Source organism: Aquarana catesbeiana, linkage group LG06, assembly GCF_042186555.1.
Source record: "Aquarana catesbeiana isolate 2022-GZ linkage group LG06, ASM4218655v1, whole genome shotgun sequence".
In the NCBI taxonomy this organism is placed as follows: Eukaryota; Metazoa; Chordata; class Amphibia; order Anura; family Ranidae; genus Aquarana; species Aquarana catesbeiana.
Genome location: NC_133329.1, coordinates 399368808 through 399394733, shown reverse-complemented (window position 1 = coordinate 399394733; position 25926 = coordinate 399368808). Strand labels below are relative to the sequence as shown.

At 48.4% G+C, this 25926-nt stretch overlaps 1 protein-coding gene across 1 annotated transcript in view; it reads right to left on the bottom strand.

Moving 5' to 3' along the window:
• The window catches only part of MAP3K2 (mitogen-activated protein kinase kinase kinase 2), a 97122-nt gene extending 71665 nt beyond the window's left edge, over positions 1-25457 (bottom strand). Inside the window, exon 1 of the mRNA XM_073634415.1 lies at positions 25233-25457. The gene's annotated coding sequence lies outside the window, so the exon portion shown is untranslated. The remainder of the gene's footprint in view (positions 1-25232) is intronic.
• Between the last annotated feature and the right edge of the window lie 469 nt (positions 25458-25926).

Sequence of the window (25926 nt, the reverse complement as noted above, 5' to 3'; positions counted from 1 at the left end):
GCGCTTTAAAAATAATTAGAAAATGACTTGGAAGCCCCAAAAATTTATATTACATGGGATGCTTACATTCCTTCTAATAGCAATAAAAGTGATTTAAAAAAAAAAAGGATAGTGTAAAAATCAAGTTAGATAAAAATTATTATTTTTTAATTTTTTTTTTTTAAATCATTTATTTAACCACTTCAGACACGGAGGATTTTACCCCCTTCCTGACCAGAGCACTTTTTGCGATTCGGCACTGCATCGCTTTAACTGACAATTGCACGGTCGTGCAACATTGCTCACAAACAAAATTGACGTCCTTTTTTTCCCCACAAATAGAGCTTTCTTTTGGTGGTATTTGATCATCTCTGCGGTTTTTATTTTTTGTGCTATAAACAAAAAAATTGCGACAATTTTGAAAAAAATAAAAACATTATTTTTTTACTTTTTGCTATAATAAATATCCCCAAAAAATATATAAAAAACATTTTTTTTTCCTTCAGTTTAGGCCGATACGTATTCTTCTACATATTTTTTGGAAAAAAAAAAAAAAAATTGCAATAAGCATTTGATTGGTTTGCGCAAAAGAGAAAACCTGGTCGACAAGTGGTTAAAGCACCCACACGTGTACTGATGTATGTTAGGGTGCCCTTTGGAGTATACATGCAAGTGCTTTACACCAGTGGTACTCAACCTTGTCCTCAAGTACCCCCAACAGGCCATGTTTGCAGGTTTTCCTTCATCTTGCACAGGTGCTTTAAATCAAAGTCGATGGCTTGGTATTTTGGACAACTATTTTATCTAAGAGAAATTCCCAAAACATGGCCTGTTGGGGGTACTTGACGACTGAGGTTGAGAACCACTGCTATGCAACCCAGAGGGCAACAAGCCTCTTCTAATACATCTGAATGGGTGGCTGTATGCAGTGGCAGCAGGACCCCGGAATGTCAGGCTCTGCGCGTTGTATGGCCCCCTGTAGGGCTGTGTGCTTCAAGCCTAATACTAGTGGACAATCGTAGTTTCAAAACTTACTCAGACTAACATTTTGGGAATTCCCCGGGGAGGAGTTTAAAGTGGTTGTAAACCCTTTACAACCACTTTTTATTAAAGGCAAGCCTATAATTAGGCTTACCTGTATAGCTACACTGGATATCTCCTAAACCTTCACGACACAGTCACCGCCAACACGGATTTGGCTTCTCTAAAAATTAGGTTCCCTACCAGTTACAAAGTTTGAGTTTGCGGGTATGCCACATGATTTACAAAAGGGGGTAAACGTACATTTATAGGTACCATCATCCTACATATGACTAAGATCGGAAAATGGGGTTTTTCCCCCCTCCCCTCTATATTATCTTTTCCCTTCTTCCTTTCCCTATCCCACTTTTCCTTTCCCCCCCTTTCCCCTTCCCCCCCCCCCCCTCTCTTTTTTCCCCCCTTTCCTTCCCTCCCCTTCTTTTCCTCCCTCCCTACCCCTCTGTGTTTCTTTTCCCTTCCTTCTCCGCCTTTTCCTTTTTTCCCTTCCCTTTCCAATACCTTCCTCCCTTCCCCCCCCCCCCTCCCTCTCTCCTTCCCTCTCTTCACTCTCCCCCTTATCCCCAGTTTCCGCCCCCTCTTTTCCTTCCCCCCCCTCCCTTTCGTGTTCCTTGTTTCCCCCTTTCCCCCCCTCCCTCCCTCCCTCCCCCCTTTCCCTCCCTCCCTTCCCTCCCTTCCCTCTCCACCCAGTTTCTGCCCCTTCTGGTTTCCCCCCCCCCCTCCCCTTCTGTGTTCCTTGCTTCCCCTTTCCCCCTTCTGCCTTTTCTCCCCTTCTTCCCCCCTTTTTTTGTTTTTTCCCTCATGCCCTCCCCCTTTCCCCCCCCCCCCCCTTTCTCCCTCCTTTGGCACCTTCCCTCTTTTCCCGTACCCTCACCTTGACACTCCAGGGTGACCCTTTAACCAGCCACACTAGTTTTTTATATAAAAAAATTTTTATTTTACTGATTTTTTCACAACAGTACTACCCTAATTTGCCTCCCTGGCCCGCCCCCGGGGGAACGCCTCGTGAGGGCGTCTCACAATATCGCTCCAGAAAACCTCTTTGGTCATAGTTTGGTGAGTGCAATTTCTAAAACCTCAATATCTTAAATTATGCTCTCCAATATTAATTGTGTATTCTCTGTAAAATCATGTTTGTATTTTGTTATGTTGATACTGTATTGTTCTCCATTCTCAGACTATATACTATCAGACGCCTCCTGAAGAAGCGGCTGTGACCGCGAAACGTAGAGGTTACGTCTGCAAGTATCACACCATACAACTTCTGTCCATGTATCTGTGTGGGCACTAGCTATACCAACTAAGTATCAACTATGCTGTAAAATAATTATTGTATGTCCAATCTATGTACAATTGATGTCCCTTGTAGGACTTTTTATCATGTTTTGAAATAAATTTATACTTTTTAACTAGGTCTTTTCCTTCTGGTACCGCAATAGTCCATTTTTTCCTTGTAAAAGAGGCAGGACGCTATTGGAGAGGTCCTTGCTTTGGTCCCTCTTTTAACCCCATTTTCCGATCTCAGTTACAAAGTTTGTTAATACTCACCATATAACCTATACTACTCCGCTGTATTTCCTTAAGTGCGCTAGAACGTTGTTATACAACTTTTTGTCGTGCTATTTGCATTGATCGATAAACTACTGTTACGGTTTTGGTTTGCATGTATACCTTCAGGCCACTGGGCCCATGTAAATTCTGGTATTGTACACCCACACCGTCTCTGTATACATACCGTGAATATCCTTAAAGGGGTTGTAAAGGTAAAAATTTTTTCACCTTAATGCATTGACAATACCGCCGCCCCAGCCCCCCCGTTTTACTTACCTGACACCTCGAATCTTCGCTGCTCGTTCCAGTCATCTCTATTGCAGCTCAGCCTGGTCGCTGATTGGCTGCAGTGGATGGATTGAAAGCAGCGCAAGCCATTGGCTCGCGCTGCTGTCAATCACATCCGATGACGCGGCGAGCCGGGGGGGGCGGGGCCAAGTGATACAGTGAGCGGCTATAGCCGCCGGCTGTATCACGGGAGCGCGCCCGCAAGAACTAGCCACCATGCGAGGGAGCTCGCATTAAGGTGGATAGTTCTTGCGGGGAGGAGCTGAAAACAGCCGCCGAGGGACCCCAGAAAAGCAGGTTCGGGGCCACTCTGTGCAGAACGAGCTGCACAGTGAAGGTAAGTATGACATGTTTGTTATTTTTAAACAATAAAAAAAATTACCTTTACAAGCCCTTTAATCACTTCAATACCGAGCCTATTCTGGCACTTCTCTCCTTCATGTAAAAATCATCATTTTTTGCTAGAAAATTACTCAGAACCCCCAAACATTATGTGTTTTTTTTAGCAGACACCCTAGGGAATAAAATGGCGGTCATTGCAACTTTTTTGCGCAATAATTTTTCAAACGTCTTTTTTTGGGAAAAAAAAAAAAAAAAGGTTTAATGAATTAAAAAAATACACAAAGTAAAATTAGCCCAATTTTTTTGTATAATGTGAAAGATGATGTTACGCCGAGTAAATAGATACCCAACATGTCACTCTTTAAAATTGTATAATATAATAATAGTGTAGCGCTACTAAAAAGTGAAGATAAATCACAAAAAATAGAAAATAAACACATCTAAAAAGAAACTAAAAAAAAAAACAATATAAATTGGCTATGCTGAATATAACCCAGTGGAGGTGTGAGAAAGAATGTCCACAGAAAATCTTAAATGATATATTCCTCTGGTGAGAGTAATCCCAATCGTGAAATAATCAGTGTAAGGCATGTCTGTAGTCAACAACAGCGGAACTGCCGCTATGATCGTTCTCATCGTGCACAGAATCGCCGGCTGCATGAACGATGAATCTAGCTGCAGGCATCATTCAGATATCACCCCACAAAGTAGAGGACGTCATTTTACTATGGCCGGGTATTGAAGTGGTTAATAAAAAGTTATGGAAACGAAAAGGCGGTCCCGTTTTCATCCGATTTCCATAGAGGACAGCAGGGCTTTGACAGGTCCATCTCCGCACAGTGAGAGGAAACAGATCTGTCACCCCCCCCTGCTCAGTGGGGATCATTGGATCGATCCCCCCGCTGAGCAAAGCAGAGTCCACACACGGACAAGCCTTTGTAAAAGGACCCCAAGTCTATTTGCAGACCGCTGCCGTCATTGTACATTGGCTGTTTGACGTTGAATACCGGGGTTGTGGCAGCAGATAGCTTCCATAACCCCGTAATCTTTTTAAACAGTGGGCGGTCCGCTTTCAGATAAAAGCGGTCTCTGTGGCGGATTTGCCGCAGGATCACTTTTATCAGCTGCGAGAGAGGTGTGTCCCCCCCACTCCCCGGTATCGGCAGAGACGACTGAGCCGAGTGAGAGAATGATGGCCCACGCTCGGCTCCATAACATTGGATGACGGTAGCGACATCAAACGTCACTTCCACCCAATGGTCTTGAGAGGGATTTTTTTTTTAACCGGTTCCTGTACATATACGTCGGCAGAATGGCACGGCTGCGCAAAGTAACGTACCCGTACGTTACTTTAAATTTGCCGCCGTGTGCGCGCGCCTGCCGCGATCTCCGTGAATCGGGTCGCGGGTCCCGCGGACTCAATCGCTGCGGGCATACCTGCAATCGCCTCCCGGAGAGGACGAACGGGGAGATGCCGTTGTAAACAGCATCTCCCCATTCTGCCTAGTGACAGTGTCACTCGATCTCTGCTCCCTGTCATCGGGAGCAGAGATCAGTGACGTGTCACAGCTAGCCCCTACAGTTAGAATAATTTCCCTAGGACACACTTAACCCCTCCCTGCCCCCTAGTGGTTAACCCCTTCACTGCCAGTGTCATTTACACAGGAATCAGTGCATTTTTATAGCACCGATTGCTGTATAAATGACAATGGTCCCAAAAATGTGTCAAAAATGTCCGATGTGTCCGCCATAATAAAAAAAAAAAAAAAAAAAAAAAAAAAAAAAATCGCTGATCGCCGCCAAAACTAGTAAAAAAAAAAAATTATTAATAAAAATGCCATAAAACTATCCCCTATTTTGTAGACGCTATAACTTTTGCACAAACCAATCAATAAATGCTTATTGCGATTTTTTTTTAGCAAAAATATGTAGAAGAATACGTATCAGCCTAAACTGAGGAAAAAAAATGTTTTTAAATATATTTTTTTGGGATATTTATTATAGCAAAAAGTAAAAAATATTGTGTTTTTTTCAAAATTGTCGCTCTTATTTTGTTTATAGCGCAAAAAATAAAAAAAATCACAGAGGTGATCAAATACCACCAAAAGAAAAATCTATTTGTGGGGAAAAAAAAAGGACATCAATTTTGTTTCAGAGCCACGTCGCACCGACCGCGCAATTGTCAGTTAAAGCGACGCAGTGCCGAATCGCATTAAGTGCTCTGGTCAGGAAGGGGGTAAATCCTTCTGGGGCTGAAGTGGTTAAAGGAAAAAAAAAAAAAAAACACATTTATTTTTATTGCATTTTAGTGTAAATATGAGATGTGAGGTCTTTTTGACCCCAGATCTCATTTAGGAGGTCCTGCCATGCTTTTTTTCTATTACATAGGATGTTCATATTCCTTGTAAATAGGAATAAAAGTGACCCAATTTTTTTATTTTTTTTTTTTTTTTAAAGGACAGTGTAAAAATAAAAAGTAAAATAAATAAGAAAAAATAAATAAATTTTAAAGCGCCCCGTCCCTTCCGAATTTGCGCGCAGAAGCGAGCGCATACGTAAGCCGCGCCTGCATATCAAAACATTGTTCAAACCACAGATGTGAGGTATTGCCGTGATCCTTAGAGCAATAATTCTAGTGAAGGACCTCCTCTAACTCAAAACTGATAACCTGTAGACAGTTTTAAACATCGCTTACGGAGATTTTTTTTTTAAGGGTAAAAGTTTGTCGCCATTCCACGAGCAGGCGCAATTTTGAAGCGTGACATGTTGGGTATCAATTTACTCGGCATAACATTATCTTTCACAATTTAAAAAAAAAAAAAAAAAAAAAGGGCTGACTTTAAAGCCGAGTTCCACCCAAAAGTGGAACTTCCGCTCATCTGATTCCTACCCCCTCCGGTACCCCCTCCACAATTGTCACCTTTCAGGGGGGTGCAGATACCTGTATAATACAGGTATTTGCACCCACCTCCTGGAATAGACTCCCGCGGGAGTCACGCCCCTTCGCGCACCCCCACCCCCGCTGCCTCCTGGGAAACACACAGGTCCCAGGAGATAGCGGGGACCACTTAGGATGCGCGGTGCAAACTCGCGCATGCGCAGTAGGGAACCGGGAAGTGAAGCCGCTGAGAGCCAAGCGATTCATCGGCTTCGGCATCGCTGGACTCCAGGACAGGTAAGTGTCCATTTATTAAAAGTCAGCAGGTGGGTGCAGTATTTGTAGCTGCTGGCTTTTAATAACTTTTTTCTTTTAGGTGGACTCCCTCTTTAATGTTGTTTTATTTTTTAAATTTAAAATAAAAGTGTATTTTTTTCCCCAAAGAAATTCTGCTTGTAAGACCGCTGTGCAAACACGGTGTGACAAAGTACTGCAACTAGTATTATTCTCTAGGGCAGGGATATGCAATTAGCGGACCTTCAGCTGTTGCAAAACTACAAGTCCCATCATGCCTCTGCCTCTGGGTGTCATGCTTGTGGCTGTCAAGAGTCTTGCTGTGCCTCATGGGACTTGTAGTTCTGCAACAGCTGGAGGTCCGCTAATTGCATATCCCTGACCTAGGGTGTCCTGAAAAAATAAAAAAAAATTAGGGGTTCCAAGTAATTTTCTAGCAAAAAAAAAAAAAAAAAAACCTGATTTTAACCTGTAAACAACAAGTTTGAAAAATAGGCCTGGTCCTATTTTTCAAACCCATGAACAAAACAAAAAAAAAAAACCTACATAAGACAAAGGCATTTGTTGGCGCTGTGGCCGGAGCCACGATGACGTCACTCACGTGCATACGCGTGGGGAAGCCACCGGTAACAGCATCCACGTGCCATTGCTTCAGTGCGCATGTGCCGAGGACGTTGGCACATGCAGATACAGGGGATATCTCCTAAACCGTTCAGTTTTAGGAGATATCCGGAGTAGCTACAGGTGAGCCCAATTATAGGCTTACCTGTAGCAAAAAAGTGGTCTGTAATGCTGGCCATACACTATACGAAAAATCGGCCGAAAAATCGTTCGTATGGACACTTCGTTCGTTTTTCGGCAAGTTAGTGGGTACAAATCGATAATCGTTTGTGACGTTTTTGTGGAAAAAAAACGAACGGCATGTTTGGAAAATTTCTGCCGAACGTACGATAAATTGCAAGGTTAATGTGTTTCCCGTCCGAACTGCCTGCACTAGGTATATGTAAAAAAACGAACACAAAATTATTTATTCATGTCCACTGAACAGATTATCGGACATTATATGATGGCACGATCGTTTGCGGTCACGGTCGAACGTTCGTTTTTCGAAAATGGGTTCGGACGATTTTCTGTATAGTGTATGGCCAGCATTAGCCTCGGTTCACACTGGGACGACTTGTCAGGCGACCTAGGTCGCCTGACAAGTAGCGTCCCGTTCAGTACAATGGAACCGTTCTAATCGGAGCGACGCAAGTCGCTCCGACTTAGAAAAAGGTTCCTGTACGACTTTGGGGGCGACTTGGAGCGACTTGCATAAACTTCTATACAGAAGTCGGTTTGCAAGTCGCCCGGGCAGTCGTGTGCGGCGACCTGCAAATTGTGCCGCCTCTGGTGTAAACCGAGGCTAAGGGTTTACATCCACTTTAAGTAGTTAATATTCTATCCACCAATCAGGTGTTCTCCTTTGCCATACATACAACCCACAGATTCAAAGTTAATCAGTGTTCATGTATTGGTGGAAAGAAATTTTGGGAAGTGAAACTTCTTCCTCGTAAACATCAACTTTAGACGCTGGTATAATTCACCGTTTTATAGGCATTCCGCAAACGGGAGTCGTCTAATCAAAGTACTCTGTGGGAAGCTTATCTACATCAAATCCAACTCATCTTTTATTGGTCTAATTATTATTATTATACAGGATTTAATGGAGGTAAAACGGAAACCTATGCTGATCTTGCTGTAGATTACCACACATTGTAGATCACTGGATTCCGCACGGCCTAATTAAATCGAAACTAAAGTATCTCAAATCAACATTAAAAAGTGTCACTGTCGCTGATCTGGAGCTGATTGGCTGCTGCTTTCCCAGCGTGCTCGTCAGACAGAAGCTTACCAAGCGGCCGGCTTCCGTCGGACGGGCTGCCATACACACAGGCCGACTGTCAGCCCGTTTTTATTCAACCAACCAATGACGCCCAACCTTCGTCCCGTGTGTACGGGGCTTTAGGAATGTGCCGGGTTTTTTTTTTTTTTTTTTTTTTTTTTTATACCCTTTGCAGGGAAACAAAAACCGACACATCCACGCAGACCGGACAGAGCTCTGCATGGTTTTGTCTTCCTCCTCCCCGATCAGCGGGTGCCGACGGTTAATCATTGGCCGGACCCGCCGATCGGCTTGTGCTGTGACTAATCAGCACTGGATCACATATTAGATATGGCACAGAAGAGCTTCTCTCCCGCCGTACTCATACACGAGGTGGTCAGAAGCTGAAATATAACAGACTTAAAGCGGAGTTCCACATAAAAATGGAACTTCCGCTTTTCGGAACCCTCCCCCCCTCTCCGGTGTCACATTTGGCACCTTTCAGGGGGGAGGGGGGAGCAGATACCTGTCTAAGACAGGTATTTGCACCCACTTCCGGCATAGACTCCCATGGGAGTCTACGCCTCTTCCTGTCCCCACCGCGCTGTCTCCTGGGAAACTCACAGCTCCCAGGAGAGAGCGGGGACCACTCACGATGCGCAGCGCGACTCGCGCATGCGCAGTAGGGAACTGGGAAGTGAAGCTGCAACGCTTCACTTCCTGATTCCCTCACATAGGATGGCGGCGGCAGCTGCCGAGAACCGAGCGGGTTCTCGGCGTCGCCTGCCGACATCGCTGGACCCTGGGACAGGTAAGTGGCCATTTATTAAAACTCAGCAGCTGCAGTATTTGTAGCTGCTGGCTTTTAATTTTTTATTTTTTTTTTTTGCGGTTTGGGTGGACCCCCGCTTTAAAAGGAGAAGTATAGGCAAAGCTCGGTAAGGTGAGCTTCTCCTGTGGATCACAGGAGGGCAGTTCGTGCTGCACCAGTTTACAGCTGACAGCGGGTTGAAGCCCGCTGTCAGCTGATGTCACAGAGCCGGTCCAGGATCGGGAAAGATTGCAACCATATGGTCGGGATCCGCCTACATGCCTGGACCGGCAGCCGGCTCAGCCTCTCAGGGAGCCACTGAGAGCCTGAGCCAGATGCTCCCGCCCCCTCCACAGCCCAGCGCTTCAGTGAGAAAAGAGGGGGGGGAGAGCAGACAGCGGTGACTGACAGCCACCAGCTCTCTGTGAGAAACGAGCGATCGGCGGAGTCAGTGTTAGAGCCAGCGAGGGACAGATGCAGCATCCACCTTGGTAAGTATGAATCTACAATTAAAAATAAATACCTTACGTCTCTTTTAATGGCAGGATCAACCAGTGAAAAAAATAAATAAATAACCTAAAAAAACAAAGACAAAACTGATGCAGCCACCACATCTAAGAATTAATAAGTTGCAATATAAATGCAGCTTTTTTTGGGCCTTAAAGTGGTTATAAAAAGGCACAAGGTAAGTATTGGGGGGGGGGGGGCTGTTGCACACTGAAGGTAAAAAAACCTGCAGTGTGCAGCAACACCCCCCCAAATACTTACCTGAGCCCCCTCTCGATCCAGCGATGTTCAGGAAAGCCTAGTCTCTCCAGGGGCTCGCACTTTTGACTGTCTTTTGGAGGGAGCTGCCGTCAAACACAGCCAGTGAGCCAATCAGGAGACCAGGGAGGAGGGGCATGTCGCGGCTCACGACACAAAGCAGCCGCTCACGTGCCCTTATAGCAAACTGCTTGGTGCGGAGTCACTTGGCGGGGGGGGGGGGGGCCTGGAGCGCCGGTGAGGGACCCGAGAAGGAAGAGGATCGAGGGGCTGTTCTGTGCAAAACCATTACACAGAGCAGGTAAGTATAACATGTTTGTTATTATTGTTTTAAACAACAATAGTATCACTTTAGCAGTGCCCGCTGGTCCCCAAATAAAGGCTCCGTTTGCCAACATAAAAAGGAATACCCGTGTGCGGTGAAGGTTTAATACACATGTCAGCGGACGATGCTCTTGTACTATTACTACAAGAGAAACCACATAAAAGGGAAGCTTTGCTCTGCCACACATATACATAAAACACACACACACAACGGAGATTTCATCACCGAAATTCAACCTCAAAACAAGTCAGGACGGCACCAGCGTCAGATTTCACAACAAATAACCCCGTCACCTAGTCACTCATCACATGTAATGTACACCCTGCATTTCCTACCAAGTGCTACAGGCCAGAAATATAGATAAGCAATCACATAGCGAAACCCACCTTCACCATTATAAATCACCCAGTCAAAGGGCTGAACAATAGTAAACAGAAAACATAGAAACGCGATGCTATAGAGAGTCACACTTTACACTGACAGCTCCAGCACAGGACTGGTGTGGAACGTGACTTCAGATAGTCCTGAAGGCGGCACAGACACAGGTATAAAACCACAACACACAGTACAGGATGCAGAGCCTTCCAAAATGAAGAGCCTCACATCACACCTCTGCTTTACCACACCAAGAACTGGAAACCATCTCTGCTTTGTGTTGACATCTGGGAACACAAACAGGCCGCCTTAAAGAGGAAGTAAACCCTGGTGGGTTTTACTTCCTCTTTATTTCCCTGCAAAAGTAAAGCATAATGGGCTAGTATGCATCACATACTAGCCCATTATGTGTCACTTACCTGAAACCAAAACCTGGGATGTCACCGCTGTCCCCACTAGCAGCGAGCGTCCATCTTCACCCCTCTTCCTTCCGGGGGGGGCGCGAACTGCGGCTCTGTGACCCCCTATTAGAAAACGGCATGATCTGCCCTTTCTAAAGAGCGCATGCGCCGTAGTCATCGGAGCGCGGCTTTTTTGTAAATATCTCCTATTTCAAGCACCTACAGTATAAGCCTTAACCGCTTGCCGACCAGCCGCCACAGTTTGACTGCGGCAGAATGGCACGGGCAGGCGAATCGACGTTATGTTACGTCACTTCCTTAGGTGGCCACTAGGGGCGCACACCCGCTGCTCGCCCCTGGAGCAGATGCGAGTGAGACCGCCGGGCTCCCGCGATCGCTCGTGACACGGCGAGAAACGGGATCTCTGTGTGTAAAACAGAGATCCTTACACACAGAGATCCCGGTTCTCTGAGGGGAGAAGTGACAGATCGTCTGTTCATACAGAGTATGAACAGCAATCTGTCATCTCCCCTAGACAGTCCCCTCCCCCCCTTCAGTTAGAACTCACTTGAGAGAACACAGTTAACCCCTTGATCGCCCCCTAGTGTTAACCCCTTCCCTGCCAGTGATATTTTTATAGTAAAAAGTTCATTTTTTTTTTATAGCACTGATCGCTGTATAAATGACAGTGGTCCCAATAATGTGTCAAAATTGTCTGACGTGTCCGCCATAATGTCGCAGTCACAAAAAAAAAATGTTTTTAAAAATCGCCATTACGAGTAAAAAAAAAAAAATTAATAATAATATAAATCTATCCCTTAGTTTGTAGACGCTATAACTTTTGCGTAAACCAATCAATATACACTTATTGTGATTTTTATTACCAAAAATATGTAGAAGAATACACATCGGCCTAAACTAAGAAAAAATTTGCTTTTTTAAACAAAAAAAAAAAAAAAAATGATGGGGATATTTATTATAGCAAAATTGTCGCTATTTTTTTGCTTATAGCGCAAAAAATAAAAACCGCAGAGGCGACCAAATACCACCAAAAGAAAGCTCTATTTGTGGGGAAAAAAGGACGTCAATTTTGTTCGGGTAAAATTGCGCAGTCGCGCGACTGCGCAATTTTCAGCTAAAGTGACGAAGTGCAGAATCGCACAAAGTGCTCTGGTCAGGAAGGGGGTAAAATCTTCCGGGGCTGAAGTGGTTAATATAGGCTTACCTGAAGGTAAAAGTGGTTGCACTGGGTGTACAACCACTTAAAAAAGGAGTTGTAAAGGCAGAAGGTTTTTTTTTATCTTAATGCATTCTATGCATTAAGATAAAAAAACCTGTGTGCAGCAGCCCCCCCCAGCACCCCTTTAATTACCTACCTGAGCCCTTTCTCCCTCCAGCGATGTCTATGATCCCCTCTGCCATCCAGGACACTCCTCTTGATTGACTGAGACAGAGCAGCGGCGCCATTGGCTCCCACAGCGGTCAAAGTCAGTCAGCCAATCAGGGGAGAGAGGGGGCAGGGCCAGGTCGGGGCTCAGTGTCAGAATGGATACACGGAGCTCTGACTCAGCTTGGGTGCCCCCTGTAGCAAGCTGCTGGCTGAGGGGCACTCAAAGGAGGGAGGGGCTAGGAGCGCCAGCGAGGGAACCGAGAAGAGGAGGATCAGGGCTGCTCTGTGCCCAAACAACTGCACAGAGGAGGCAAGTATGACATGTTTGTTTCTGTTTTTATTTAAAAACGAGCCTTTACAATCACTTTAACCACTTGACCTCTGGAAGATTTAACCCCCCCCCTTCATGACTAGGCCATTTTTTGCGATTCGGCACTGCGTCACTTTAACTAACAATTGCGCGCTCGTGCGACGTATCCAAATAAAATTTATGTAATTTTTTTCCCCCACAAATAGAGCCTTCTTTTGGTAGTATTTGATCACCTCTGTCAAAAGACAATTTTGAAAGCATTTCAATGGGGAGGTTAATTATGTTGAAAAAACAATTAAACATGTGAATCAGAAAGATATCAAAACGCTAGTGAAAATAATATCACAAACAGAAAATGATGGTATCAATAAACAGTCCATCAAATAAGTGATAACCAAGTGTAAACAACTAAGAAAGGTGTCCCGACAAATGATGTCCAATGAACTTGTTTGTTCCATCGATCAGGCCATTTATGGCCCAAGGATTGTTACATCCGTGACCAGCCTATCGGACAGATGCCGCCGTCTGTGGATACCTGAATTGGCTCCAGCGTTCCTATCGATTCTTCTAAGATACCTCGTGCTGCTTCCTTCCATGCTTGTTTGATCTGGTGTCGCTGACATCCAGATCCACATGCTCCGGTAAGAGTACCCACTTTGTTTCCTGTTTCGTGACAACTGCTGACAACAATACAATTGATGTTTTCTGATCGTTCACTGGAAGATGCTTACTAGCTGATGGACTTCCTGGTTTCCCCACAAACCTTCAGTCTTTGGACATCATTTGTCGGGACACCTTTCTTCGTTGTTTACACTTGGTTATCACTTATTTGATGGACTGTTTATTGATACCATCATTTTCTGTTTGTGATACTATTTTCACTAGCGTTTTGATATCTTTCTGATTCACGTTTCAATCATTCACATGTTTAATTATATGTTTTTTCAACATAATTTTTTGAAATTTAGCTGTTTTACACAGCTTTCATTAGCGCTACATTCACATTCACCCCCGTTTACAAAGTGTAGTCACATTTATATGTAGCTGCTTTAGCTTTTGCATTTTCTCTAAAAATAGTGCAGTTTTATTTCTTTCTCCTACTGATAATAAATTCATTTAAAATTCATGATATTAACCACTTGCTGACCGGGCTTTTTCTGACACTTTCTGTTTACAAGTTTAAATCAGTATTTTTGGAGAGGAGAGAGAGATACACACATAGTATCTCACAAAAGTGAGTACACCCCTCACATTTTTGTAACTATTTTCTTCTATCTTTTCATAATTCATAATGACCCCAAACACACCTCCAAGATGACCACTGCCTTGCTAAAGAAGCTGAGGGTAAAGGTGATGGACTGGCCAAGCCTGTCTCCAGAGCTAAACCCTATTGAGCATCTGTGGGACATCCTCAAATGGAAGGTGGAGGAGCGCAAGGTCTCCAACATCCACCAGCTCTGTGATGTCATCATGGAGGAGGGGAAGAGGACTCCAGTGGCAACCTGTGAAGATCTGGTGAACTCCATGCCCAAGAGGGTTAAGGCAGTGCTGGAAAATAATGGTGGCCACACAAAATAGACACTTTGGGCCCAATTGGGACATTTTCACTTAGGGGTGTACTCACTTTTGTTGCCAGCGGTTTAGACATTAATGGCTGTGTGTTGAGTTATTTTGAGGGGACAGCAAATTTACACTGTTATACAAGCTGTACACTCACTACTTTACATTGTAGACAAGTGTCATTTCTTCAGTGTTATCACATGAAAAGATAGAATAAAATATTTCTAAAAAATGTGAGGGGTGTACTCACTTTTTGCGAGATACTGTATGTATATATAAATCAAGTCGAATATGACACAAATCACTTTCACCCAAGTGCATCCTGGATTTTTGGTTTCGGTAGTTGAATTTTTATTACGGTGCACCACTAACAATAATCGGTGTTGTTGGCTATAGCTGGCAGCACTGATAGTTCAGGAAAACCCAGCAGGCTGGCTGTACACAAACCGATCGATAGACTTGTGTACAACCAGCTAGACCATAATTGGATCCAAATTGGGCCAGTCTCTGCTGAACTTCGATGCATCTATGGCCGGCTTTACTAAGACATAGCTCTAATCATCTCCAGCAGTATGTTAATCTATGGCAATCTCCTATAGTGACACATATACTGAATACTATGTGTGGCCCCCCAGGGAAGATACAAGGGGCTGCAGTTGAGGGCCCCAATGACCAGTAGATTGATAAGTCCTTATAGCCCTGGTGCCCAGGCTGCAGCCCCTGTAGTCTGTTTTCCTTACTTAGACCAGTTAAGACTGGATTATGGTGGTGAAACGGGTTGGTGGTTTACTTCCCTTTTCTGAGCTGTCCTTCCATTTCTCTTCTGTTTTTTTAAATCTGATATTTTACAACAAACCGCGCTGTGAGAAATATTATTTTCCAGGGAGGGGGCAGCAAGGAGCACAAATGTGGAAGCACTGATTTGATAAAAGACTATAACAGCAGTCTCATGTAATGTGTCCCCAGTCTATGACGTCTTCTGAAGCACAGCCCAAGTCTTCAATCTATGGTTTAAAAACAGGCGGCTCAGCTGCAGTTCCTCCTGGCCAACCACCTAAACAACAGCTATAGGATGATGTTCACATGACACAGCCACTTTAAATTTAGCTTTCCGAGTTGACCACTGCCTGTCCAACTTGGTCATTTAAGACACTCCCCAGTCTAGGGCCACCTCCTGAGGCCTATCCCCAGTCTTGGGCCACCTCCTGAGGCCTATCCCCAGTCTTGGGCCACCTCCTGAGGCCTATCCCCAGTCTTGGGCCACCTCCTGAGGCCTATCCCCAGTCTTGGGCCACCTCCTGAGGCCTATCCCCAGTCTTGGGCCACCTCCTGAAGCTTATCCCCAGTCTATGGCCACCTCCTGAAGCTTATCCCCAGTCTATGACCATTTTATGTATCTATGGGAATGTTTGATCATCTCCAGAAGCGCATTTGTGAGGTCAGGCACTGTTGTTGGACGAGAAGGTCCATAAAGACATAGATGAGCGAGTTTGGGGTGGAGGAAATAGACTGGCCTGCACAGAGTCCAGACCTCAACCTGATAGAACATCTTTGGGATGAATTAGAGCTGAGACTGCGTGCCAGGCCTTCTCGTCCAACATCTGTGTCTGACCTCACAAATGCTCTTCTGGAAGAATGGTCAAACATTCCCATAGACACACTCCTAAACCTTGTGGACAGCCTTCCCAGAAGAGTTGAAGCTGTTATAGCTGCAAAGTGTGGGCCAACTCAATATTGAACCCTACGGACTAATGCCCCGTACACACGGTCGGACTTTGTTTGGACATTCCAACAACAAAATCCTAGGATTTTTTCCGACGGATGTTGGCTCAAACTTGTCTTGCATACACACGGTCACACAAAGTTGTCGGAAAATCCGATCATTCTGAAAGCGGTGACATAAAACACGTACGCCGGGACTATAAACGGGGCAGTGGCCAATAGCTTTCATCTCTTTATTTATTCTGAGCATGCGTGGCACTTTGTCCGTCGGATCTGTGTACACACGATCGGAATTTCCGACAACGGATTTTGTTGTTGGAAAATTTTATATCCTGCTCTCAAACTTTGTGTCGGAAAATCCGATGTAAAATGTGTGATGGAGCCCACACACGGTCGGAATTTCCGACAACAAGGTCCTATCACACATTTTCCCCTCGGAAAATCCGACCGTGTGTACGGGGCATAAGACTGGATACACACTATACAAATTTTCTGTATTTTTTTTTTCTCCTTCGGGATTTATCAAAACCATATAATATGAGGTCAAACCCTAAGAGTTTTCAATTTGTACGCAATCAGGCAGTCCCTTACACTACGTGGTTTTGGTAAATCTGAGGGATATCTGACAAAAGTTGTATAGTGTGTATGGGGTCTAAGACTGGGTTGCGATTAAAGTTCAGGTGTCTGTAAAAGCAGGCGTCACAATACTTTTGGGAATATAGTGTATAAATGTCCCAAACACTGTATTCTCAAGATATACAAGCGTGGGTGGAATCATCCAAACACTGACATATAAAATAGAATAGATTTCTAAACATATGACTTATGTGTCATGTGACCCAGATAAATGATAACAATCACAGATGGAAGGTATTGCTTCAGCACAGTGATCTGTCATAAGAATTCCACAGCTCATACCAACACCAAGATTCACAGAAATCATTGAGATGATATAACATGCAAATTACATGTATGACAGAATCAGTCAGACATCTAGAACTGACACCCAGACAAATCCTCTAAATATCAAATTATTTTATCAACCAATAACCAGAAGAAAACCTGATTAGTTTAGTGGCAACAGATACAGGCAATGACAACCTCAGCTACACACGGTGCAGGTCAACAGAAGGACAATCAGCTATATAGCTGGTGCAGGTCTACAGAAGACGGACAATCGGCTATAGCTGGTGCAGGTCTACAGAAGACGGACAATCGGCTATAGCTGGTGCAGGTCTACAGAAGACGGACAATCGGCTATAGCTGGTGCAGGTCTACAGAAGACGGACAATCGGCTATAGCTGGTGCAGGTCTACAGAAGACGGACAATCGGCTATAGCTGGTGCAGGTCTACAGAAGACGGACAATCGGCTATAGCTGGTGCAGGTCTACAGAAGACGGACAATCGGCTATAGCTGGTGCAGGTCTACAGAAGACGGACAATCGGCTATAGCTGGTGCAGGTCTACAGAAGACGGACAATCGGCTATAGCTGGTGCAGGTCTACAGAAGACGGACAATCGGCTATAGCTGGTGCAGGTCTACAGAAGACGGACAATCGGCTATAGCTGGTGCAGGTCTACAGAAGACGGACAATCGGCTATAGCTGGTGCAGGTCTACAGAAGACGGACAATCGGCTATAGCTGGTGCAGGTCTACAGAAGACGGACAATCGGCTATAGCTGGTGCAGGTCTACAGAAGACGGACAATCGGCTATAGCTGGTGCAGGTCTACAGAAGACGGACAATCGGCTATAGCTGGTGCAGGTCTACAGAAGACGGACAATCGGCTATAGCTGGTGCAGGTCTACAGAAGACGGACAATCGGCTATAGCTGGTGCAGGTCTACAGAAGACGGACAATCGGCTATAGCTGGTGCAGGTCTACAGAAGACGGACAATCGGCTATAGCTGGTGCAGGTCTACAGAAGACGGACAATCGGCTATAGCTGGTGCAGGTCTACAGAAGACGGACAATCGGCTATAGCTGGTGTAGGTCTACAGAAGATGGACAATCAGCTACAGCTGGTCTAGGTCTACAGATGAAGGACAATCAGCTATACAGGGTAAAGGTCTACAGATGAAGGACAATCAGGTACACAAGGTGCAGGTCTACAGAAGGACGACAATCAGCTGACAGCTATACAGGGTACAGGTCTACAGATGAAGGACAATCAGTATAGATGGTACAGATCCACAGAAGGACAATCAGCTACTATAGATGGTGCAGGTCTACAGATGAAGGACAATCAGCTATAGATGGTGCAGGTCTACATAAGGAGGACAATCAGCTATAGATGGTGCAGGTCTACAGATGAAGGACAATCAGCTATAGATGGTGCAGGGCTACAGATGAAGGACAATCAGCTATAGATGGTGCAGGTCTACAGATGAAGGACAATCAGCTATAGATGGTGCAGGTCTACATAAGGAGGACAATCAGCTATAGATGGTGCAGAACTACAGATGAAGGACAATCAGCTATAGATGGTACAGGTCTACAGATGAAGGACAATCAGCTATAGATGGTACAGGTCTACAGATGAAGGACAATCAGCTATAGATGGTACAGGTCTACAGATGAAGGACAATCAGCTCTAGATGGTGCAGGTCTACAGATGAAGGACAATCAGCTCTAGATGGTGCAGGTCTACAGATGAAGGACAATCAGCTCTAGATGGTGCAGGTCTACAGATGAAGGACAATCAGCTCTAGATGGTGCAGAACTACAGATGAAGGACAATCAGCTATAGATGGTACAGGTCTACAGATGAAGGACAATCAGCTACACAAGGTGCAGAACTCCAAACAGATGACAATTGGCTACACATGGAGCAAACCTACAGACAGGTGACAATCTGCACATCATTGAACAGATAACATGTTGGATAACAAAAGATTTCCAAGATGGATCGCAGTTATGTGACGAGTCGTGTCCCAAAGACCACGTGTGTAGTATGAGACGTGCACAGAGAGCCGACCTCTCAGATTCTGTCCAACAGAAACCAGAAAGTATAAAGAGGAAATAAGAGGACAGATCGGGAGATTTACTAAAACTGGAGCACTCAGAATCTGGCACAGCTTTGCATGGAAACCAATCAGCTTCTAACTTCAGTTTCTTCTATTAAGCTTTCGCAATAAAACCTGGAAGCTGATTGGTTTCTATGTAGAATAGAAGTGAGCCTGATTTTGCACTCTCCAGTTTAAGTAAATGAACCCCGGGAGCAGAGGTGATATATACAGTGAGGGGGGGGACAGAGGTGTGGTGATATATACAGTGGGGGGGGGGGACAGAGGTGAGGCGATGTGTACAGTGGGGGGGGGGGGACCAGAGGCGAGGCGATGTGTACAGTGGGGGGGGGGACCAGAGGTGAGGTATACAGTGAGGGGGGACAGAGGTGAGGTATACAGTGAGGGGGGACAGAGGTGAGGTATACAGTGAGGGGGGGACAGAGGTGAGGTATACAGTGAGGGGGGGGGGACAGAGGTAAGGTATACAGTGAGGGGGGGGGACAGAGGTGAGGTATACAGTGAGGGGGGGACAGAGGTGAGGTATACAGTGAGGGGGGGACAGAGGTGAGGTATACAGTGAGGGGGGGACAGAGGTGAGGTATACAGTGAGGGGGGGACAGAGGTGAGGTATACAGTGAGGGGGGGACAGAGGTGAGGTATACAGTGAGGGGGGGACAGAGGTGAGGTATACAGTGAGGGGGGGACAGAGGTGAGGTATACAGTGAGGGGGGGACAGAGGTGAGGGGATGTATACAGTGAGGGGGGGACAGAGGTGAGGGGATGTATACAGTGAGGGGGGGGACAGAGGTGAGGATGTATACAGTGAGGGGGGGGACAGAGGTGAGGATGTATACAGTGAGGGGGGACAGAGGTGAGGATGTATACAGTGAGGGGGGGACAGAGGTGAGGATGTATACAGTGAGGGGGGGGACAGAGGTGAGGATGTATACAGTGAGGGGGGACAGAGGTGAGGATGTATACAGTGAGGGGGGGACAGAGGTGAGGATGTATACAGTGAGGGGGGGACAGAGGTGAGGATGTATACAGTGAGGGGGGGACAGAGGTGAGGGTGTATACGGTGAGGGGGGGACAGAGGTGAGGGAATATATACGGTGAGGGGGGGACAGAGGTGAGGGAATATATACGGTGAGGGGGGGACAGAGGTGAGGGAATATATACGGTGAGGGGGGGACAGAGGTGAGGGAATATATACGGTGAGGGGGGGACAGAGGTGAGGGAATATATACGGTGAGGGGGGGACAGAGGTGAGGGAATATATACGGTGAGGGGGGGACAGAGGTGAGGGAATATATACGGTGAGGGGGGGACAGAGGTGAGGGAATATATACGGTGAGGGGGGGACAGAGGTGAGGGAATATATACGGTGAGGGGGGGACAGAGGTGAGGGAATATATACGGTGAGGGGGGGACAGAGGTGAGGGAATATATACGGTGAGGGGGGGACAGAGGTGAGGGAATATATACGGTGAGGGGGGGACAGAGGTGAGGGAATATATACGGTGAGGGGGGGACAGAGGTGAGGGAATATATACGGTGAGGGGGGGACAGAGGTGAGGGAATATATACGGTGAGGGGGGGACAGAGGTGAGGGAATATATACGGTGAGGGGGGGACAGAGGTGAGGGAATATATACGGTGAGGGGGGGACAGAGGTGAGGGAATATATACGGTGAGGGGGGGACAGAGGTGAGGGAATATATACGGTGAGGGGGGGACAGAGGTGAGGTGATGTATACAGTGGGGGGGGGGCAGAGGTGATGTATACAGTGGGGGGGACAGAGGTGAGGTGTTGTATACAGTGGGGGGGGGGGGGGACAGAGGTGAGGGGCGATGTGTACAGTGAGGGGGGGGGGGGACAGAGGTGAGGGGCGATGTGTACAGTGAGGGGGGACAGAGGTGAGAGGCGATGTGTACAGTCAGGGGGGACAGAGGTGAGAGGCGATGTGTACAGTCAGGGGGGACAGAGGTGAGGTATACAGTGAGGGGGGGACAGAGGTGAGGCAATATATACAGTGAGGGGGGGACAGAGGTGAGGTGATGTATACAGTGAGGGGGGGACAGAGGTGAGGTGATGTATACAGTGGGGGGGGACAGAGGTGAGGTGGTGTATACAGTGAGGGGGGGGACAGAGGTGAGGTGGTGTATACAGTGAGGGGGGGACAGAGGTGAGGTGGTGTATACAGTGAGGGGGGGACAGAGGTGAGGTGGTGTATACAGTGAGGGGGGGACAGAGGGGAGGTGGTGTATACAGTGAGGGGGGGACAGAGGTGAGGGAATATATACGGTGAGGGGGGGACAGAGGTGAGGGAATATATACGGTGAGGGGGGGACAGAGGTGAGGGAATATATACGGTGAGGGGGGGACAGAGGTGAGGGAATATATACGGTGAGGGGGGGACAGAGGTGAGGGAATATATACGGTGAGGGGGGGACAGAGGTGAGGGAATATATACGGTGAGGGGGGGACAGAGGTGAGGGAATATATACGGTGAGGGGGGGACAGAGGTGAGGGAATATATACGGTGAGGGGGGGACAGAGGTGAGGGAATATATACGGTGAGGGGGGGACAGAGGTGAGGTGATGTATACAGTGGGGGGGGGGCAGAGGTGATGTATACAGTGGGGGGGACAGAGGTGAGGTGTTGTATACAGTGGGGGGGGGGACAGAGGTGAGGGGCGATGTGTACAGTGAGGGGGGGGGGGGGACAGAGGTGAGGGGCGATGTGTACAGTGAGGGGGGACAGAGGTGAGAGGCGATGTGTACAGTCAGGGGGGACAGAGGTGAGAGGCGATGTGTACAGTCAGGGGGGACAGAGGTGAGGTATACAGTGAGGGGGGGACAGAGGTGAGGCAATATATACAGTGAGGGGGGGACAGAGGTGAGGTGATGTATACAGTGAGGGGGGGACAGAGGTGAGGTGATGTATACAGTGGGGGGGGACAGAGGTGAGGTGATGTATACAGTGAGGGGGGGCAGAGGTGAGGTGATGTATACAGTGAGGGGGGGACAGAGGTGAGGTGATGTATACAGTGAGGGGGGGACAGAGGTGAGGTGGACAGAGGTGAGGTGATGTATACAGTGGGGGGGGGGGAACAGAAGTGAGGTGATGTATACAGTGGGGGGGGGCAGAGGTGATGTATACAGTGGGGGGGGGACAGAGGTGAGGTGTTGTATACAGTGAGGGGGGGACAGAGGTGAGGGGCGATGTGTACAGTGAGGGGGGGGGGACAGAGGTGAGGGGATGTATACAGTGAGGGGGGGCAGAGGTGAGGTATACAGTGAGGGGGGGACAGAGATGAGGTAATATATACAGTGAGGGGGGGACAGAGGTGAGGTGATGTATACAGTGAGGGGGGGACAGAGGTGAGGTGATGTATACAGTGAGGGGGGGACAGAGGTGAGGTGATGTATACAGTGAGGGGGGGACAGAGGTGAGGTGATGTATACAGTGAGGGGGGGACAGAGGTGAGGTGATGTATACAGTGAGGGGGGGACAGGGGTGAGGTGATGTATACAGTGAGGGGGGGACAGGGGTGAGGTGATGTATACAGTGAGGGGGGGACAGGGGTGAGGTGATGTATACAGTGAGGGGGGACAGGGGTGAGGTGATGTATACAGTGAGGGGGGACAGAGGTGAGGGGATGTATACAGTGAGGGGGAGACAGAGATGAGGTGAAATATACAGTGGCGGGGGGGGACAGGGGTGAGGTGAAGTATACAGTGGGGGGGGACAGAGGTGAGGTGAAATATACAGTGGCGGGGGGGGACAGGGGTGAGGTGAAGTATACAGTAGGGGGGGGGAACAGAGGTGAGGTGAAGTATACAGTGGGAGGGGGAACAGAGGTGAGGTGAAGTATACAGTGGGGGGGGGGGGACAGAGGTGAGGTGAAGTATACAGTGAGGGGGGGGTTCAGAGGTGAGGTGATGTATACACTGAGGGGGACAGAGGTGAGATTGTGGAGGGGGGGTGGAGGTGAGGTGATGTATACAGTGAGGGGGGGGGGACAGAGGTGAGGTTGTGGAGGGGGGACAGAGGTGAAGTGGTGTATACAGTGAGGGGGGGACAGAGGTGAGGTTTAGTATTCAGTGAGGGGGGGACAGAGGAGGATGGGGAGGGGGACAGAGGTGAGGTGGTGTATACAGTGAGGGGGGACAGAGGTGAGGTTGTGGAGGGGGACAGAGGTGAGGTGGTGTATACAGTGAGGGGGGGGACAGAGGTGAGGTGGTGTATACAGTGAGGGGGGGGGGACAGAGGTGAGGTGGTGTATACAGTGAGGGGGGACAGAGGTGAGGTGGTGTATACAGCGAGGGGGGACAGAGGTGAGGTAGTGTATACAGCGAGGGGGGACAGAGGTGAGGTAGTGTATACAGCGAGGGGGGACAGAGGAGGTTGTGGAGGGGGACGGAGGGGGAGGGGGACAGAGGTGAGGTGGTGTATACAGTGAGGGGGGGACAGAGGTGAGGTTTAGTATTCAGTGAGGGGGGGACAGAGGAGGTTGTGGAGGGGGACAGAGGTGAGGTGGTGTATACAGTGAGGGGGGGACAGAGGTGAGGTTGTGGAGGGGGACAGAGGTGAGGTGGTGTATACAGTGAGGGGGGGACAGAGGTGAGGTGGTGTATACAGTGAGGGGGGGACAGAGGTGAGGTGGTGTATACAGTGAGGGGGGGACAGAGGTGAGGTGGTGTATACAGTGAGGGGAGGACAGAGGTGAGGTGGTGTATACAGTGAGGGGGGACAGAGGTGAGGTGGTGTATACAGTGAGGGGGGACAGAGGTGAGGTGGTGTATACAGCGAGGGGGGACAGAGGAGGTTGTGGAGGGGGAGGGGGAGGGGGACAGAGGTGAGGTGGTGTATACAGTGAGGGGGGGACAGAGGTGAGGTTTAGTATTCAGTGAGGGGGGGACAGAGGAGGTTGTGGAGGGGGAGGGGGACAGAGGTGAGGTGGTGTATACAGTGAGGGGGGGACAGAGGTGAGGTTGTGGAGGGGGGGGACAGAGATGAGGTTGTGGAGGGGGGGGACAGAGATGAGGTTGTGGAGGGGGGGACAGAGGTGAGGTGGTGTATACAGTGAGGGGGGACAGAGGTGAGGTGGTGTATACAGTGAGGGGGGGGGACAGAGGTGAGGTAGTGTATACAGTGAGGGGGGGGGACAGAGGTGAGGTAGTGTATACAGTGAGGGGGGACAGAGGAGGTTGTGGAGGGGGAGGGGGACAGAGGTGAGGTGGTGTATACAGTGAGGGGGGGACAGAGGTGAGGTGGTGTATACAGTGAGGGGGGGACAGAGGTGAGGTGGTGTATACAGTGAGGGGGGGACAGAGGTGAGGTGGTGTATACAGTGAGGGGGGGACAGAGGTGAGGTTTAGTATTCAGTGAGGGGGGGACAGAGGAGGTTGGGGAGGGGGACAGAGGTGAGGTGGTGTATACAGTGAGGGGGGGACAGAGGTGAGGTTGTGGAGGGGGGGGACAGAGGTGAGGTTGTGGAGGGGGGGGGGACAGAGGTGAGGTTGTGGAGGGGGGGGGGACAGAGGTGAGGTTGTGGAGGGGGGGGGGGACAGAGGTGAGGTTGTGGAGGGGGACAGAGGTGAGGTGGTGTATACAGTGAGGGGGGGACAGAGGAGGTTGTGGAGGGGGAGGGGGACAGAGGTGAGGTGGTGTATACAGTGAGGGGGGGACAGAGGAGGTTGTGGAGGGGGAGGGGGACAGAGGTGAGGTGGTGTATACAGTGAGGGGGGGACAGAGGTGAGGTGGTGTATACAGTGAGGGGGGGACAGAGGTGAGGTGGTGTATACAGTGAGGGGGGGGACAGAGGTGAGGTGGTGTATACAGTGAGGGGGGGACAGAGGTGAGGTGGTGTATACAGTGAGGGGGGGCCAGAGGTGAGGTGGTGTATACAGTGAGGGGGGGACAGAGGGGAGGTGGTGTATACAGTGAGGGGGGGACAGAGGTGAGGTTTAGTATACAGTGAGGGGGGGGACAGAGGTGAGGTGGTGTATACAGTGAGGGGGGGACAGAGGGGAGGTGGTGTATACAGTGAGGGGGGGACAGAGGTGAGGTTTAGTATACAGTGAGGGGGGGGCAGAGGTGAGGTGGTGTATACAGTGAGGGGGGGACAGAGGTGAGGTTTAGTATACAGTGAGGGGGGGACAGAGGTGAGGTGGTGTATACAGTGAGGGGGGGACAGAGGAGTTTGTGGAGGGGGACAGAGGTAAGGTAGTGTATACAGTGAGGGGGGGGACAGAGGTGAGGTTTAGTATACAGTGAGGGGGGGACAGAGGAGGTTGTGGAGGGGGAGGGGGGGACACTTACACCGGAAGGGACTCCTCGGCCCCCCAGGGGGGCACACAGGCCCGGGGGCCGCAGTCACATTAGGCCCGGGCTCCCTCAGAAGATAGCGGACATATTCCTCACACAGACGGAGCGGCGGGTGAGGGAATTCCGGGTGTCCACCCAGATATCGGCGGGTGAGAGAAGCGCCCGGGAAGACGGAGATGGGCCAGACAGCGCGTGACGTCACGGGGCGGAGCCAGGACCGAGCGTGAAAAGACGGAGGAGGCGGATCGGAGGTGTCATGGGGAGGGCGGAGCCACACTGGTAGATGGGAGGGAATGGGCGGATCGAAGGTGGGTCACTGAGGGGCGGGGTAAAACCTATAGAGGGGAAGGAGAGGGCAGTACTAAAGAGACAGCTCAAGGCGGGGCTGACCGGAGCTAGGGGAGGAGCTTCGGAGTTTACAGCAAATCAGGTGCTGAACTGGAAGCAGAACCGCCCACACTACAGAAACAGAACCTCCTAAATAACAGAGATCAGAACCAGAACCCTCCACAGTACAAAGATCAGAACTCTCCACAGTACAGAGATCAGAACCCTCCACAGTACAGAGATCAGAACCAGAACCCTCCACAGTACAGAGATCAGAACCAGAACCCTCCACAGTACAGAGATCAGAACCCTCCACAGTACAGAGATCAGAACCCTCCACAGTACAGAGATCAGAACCAGA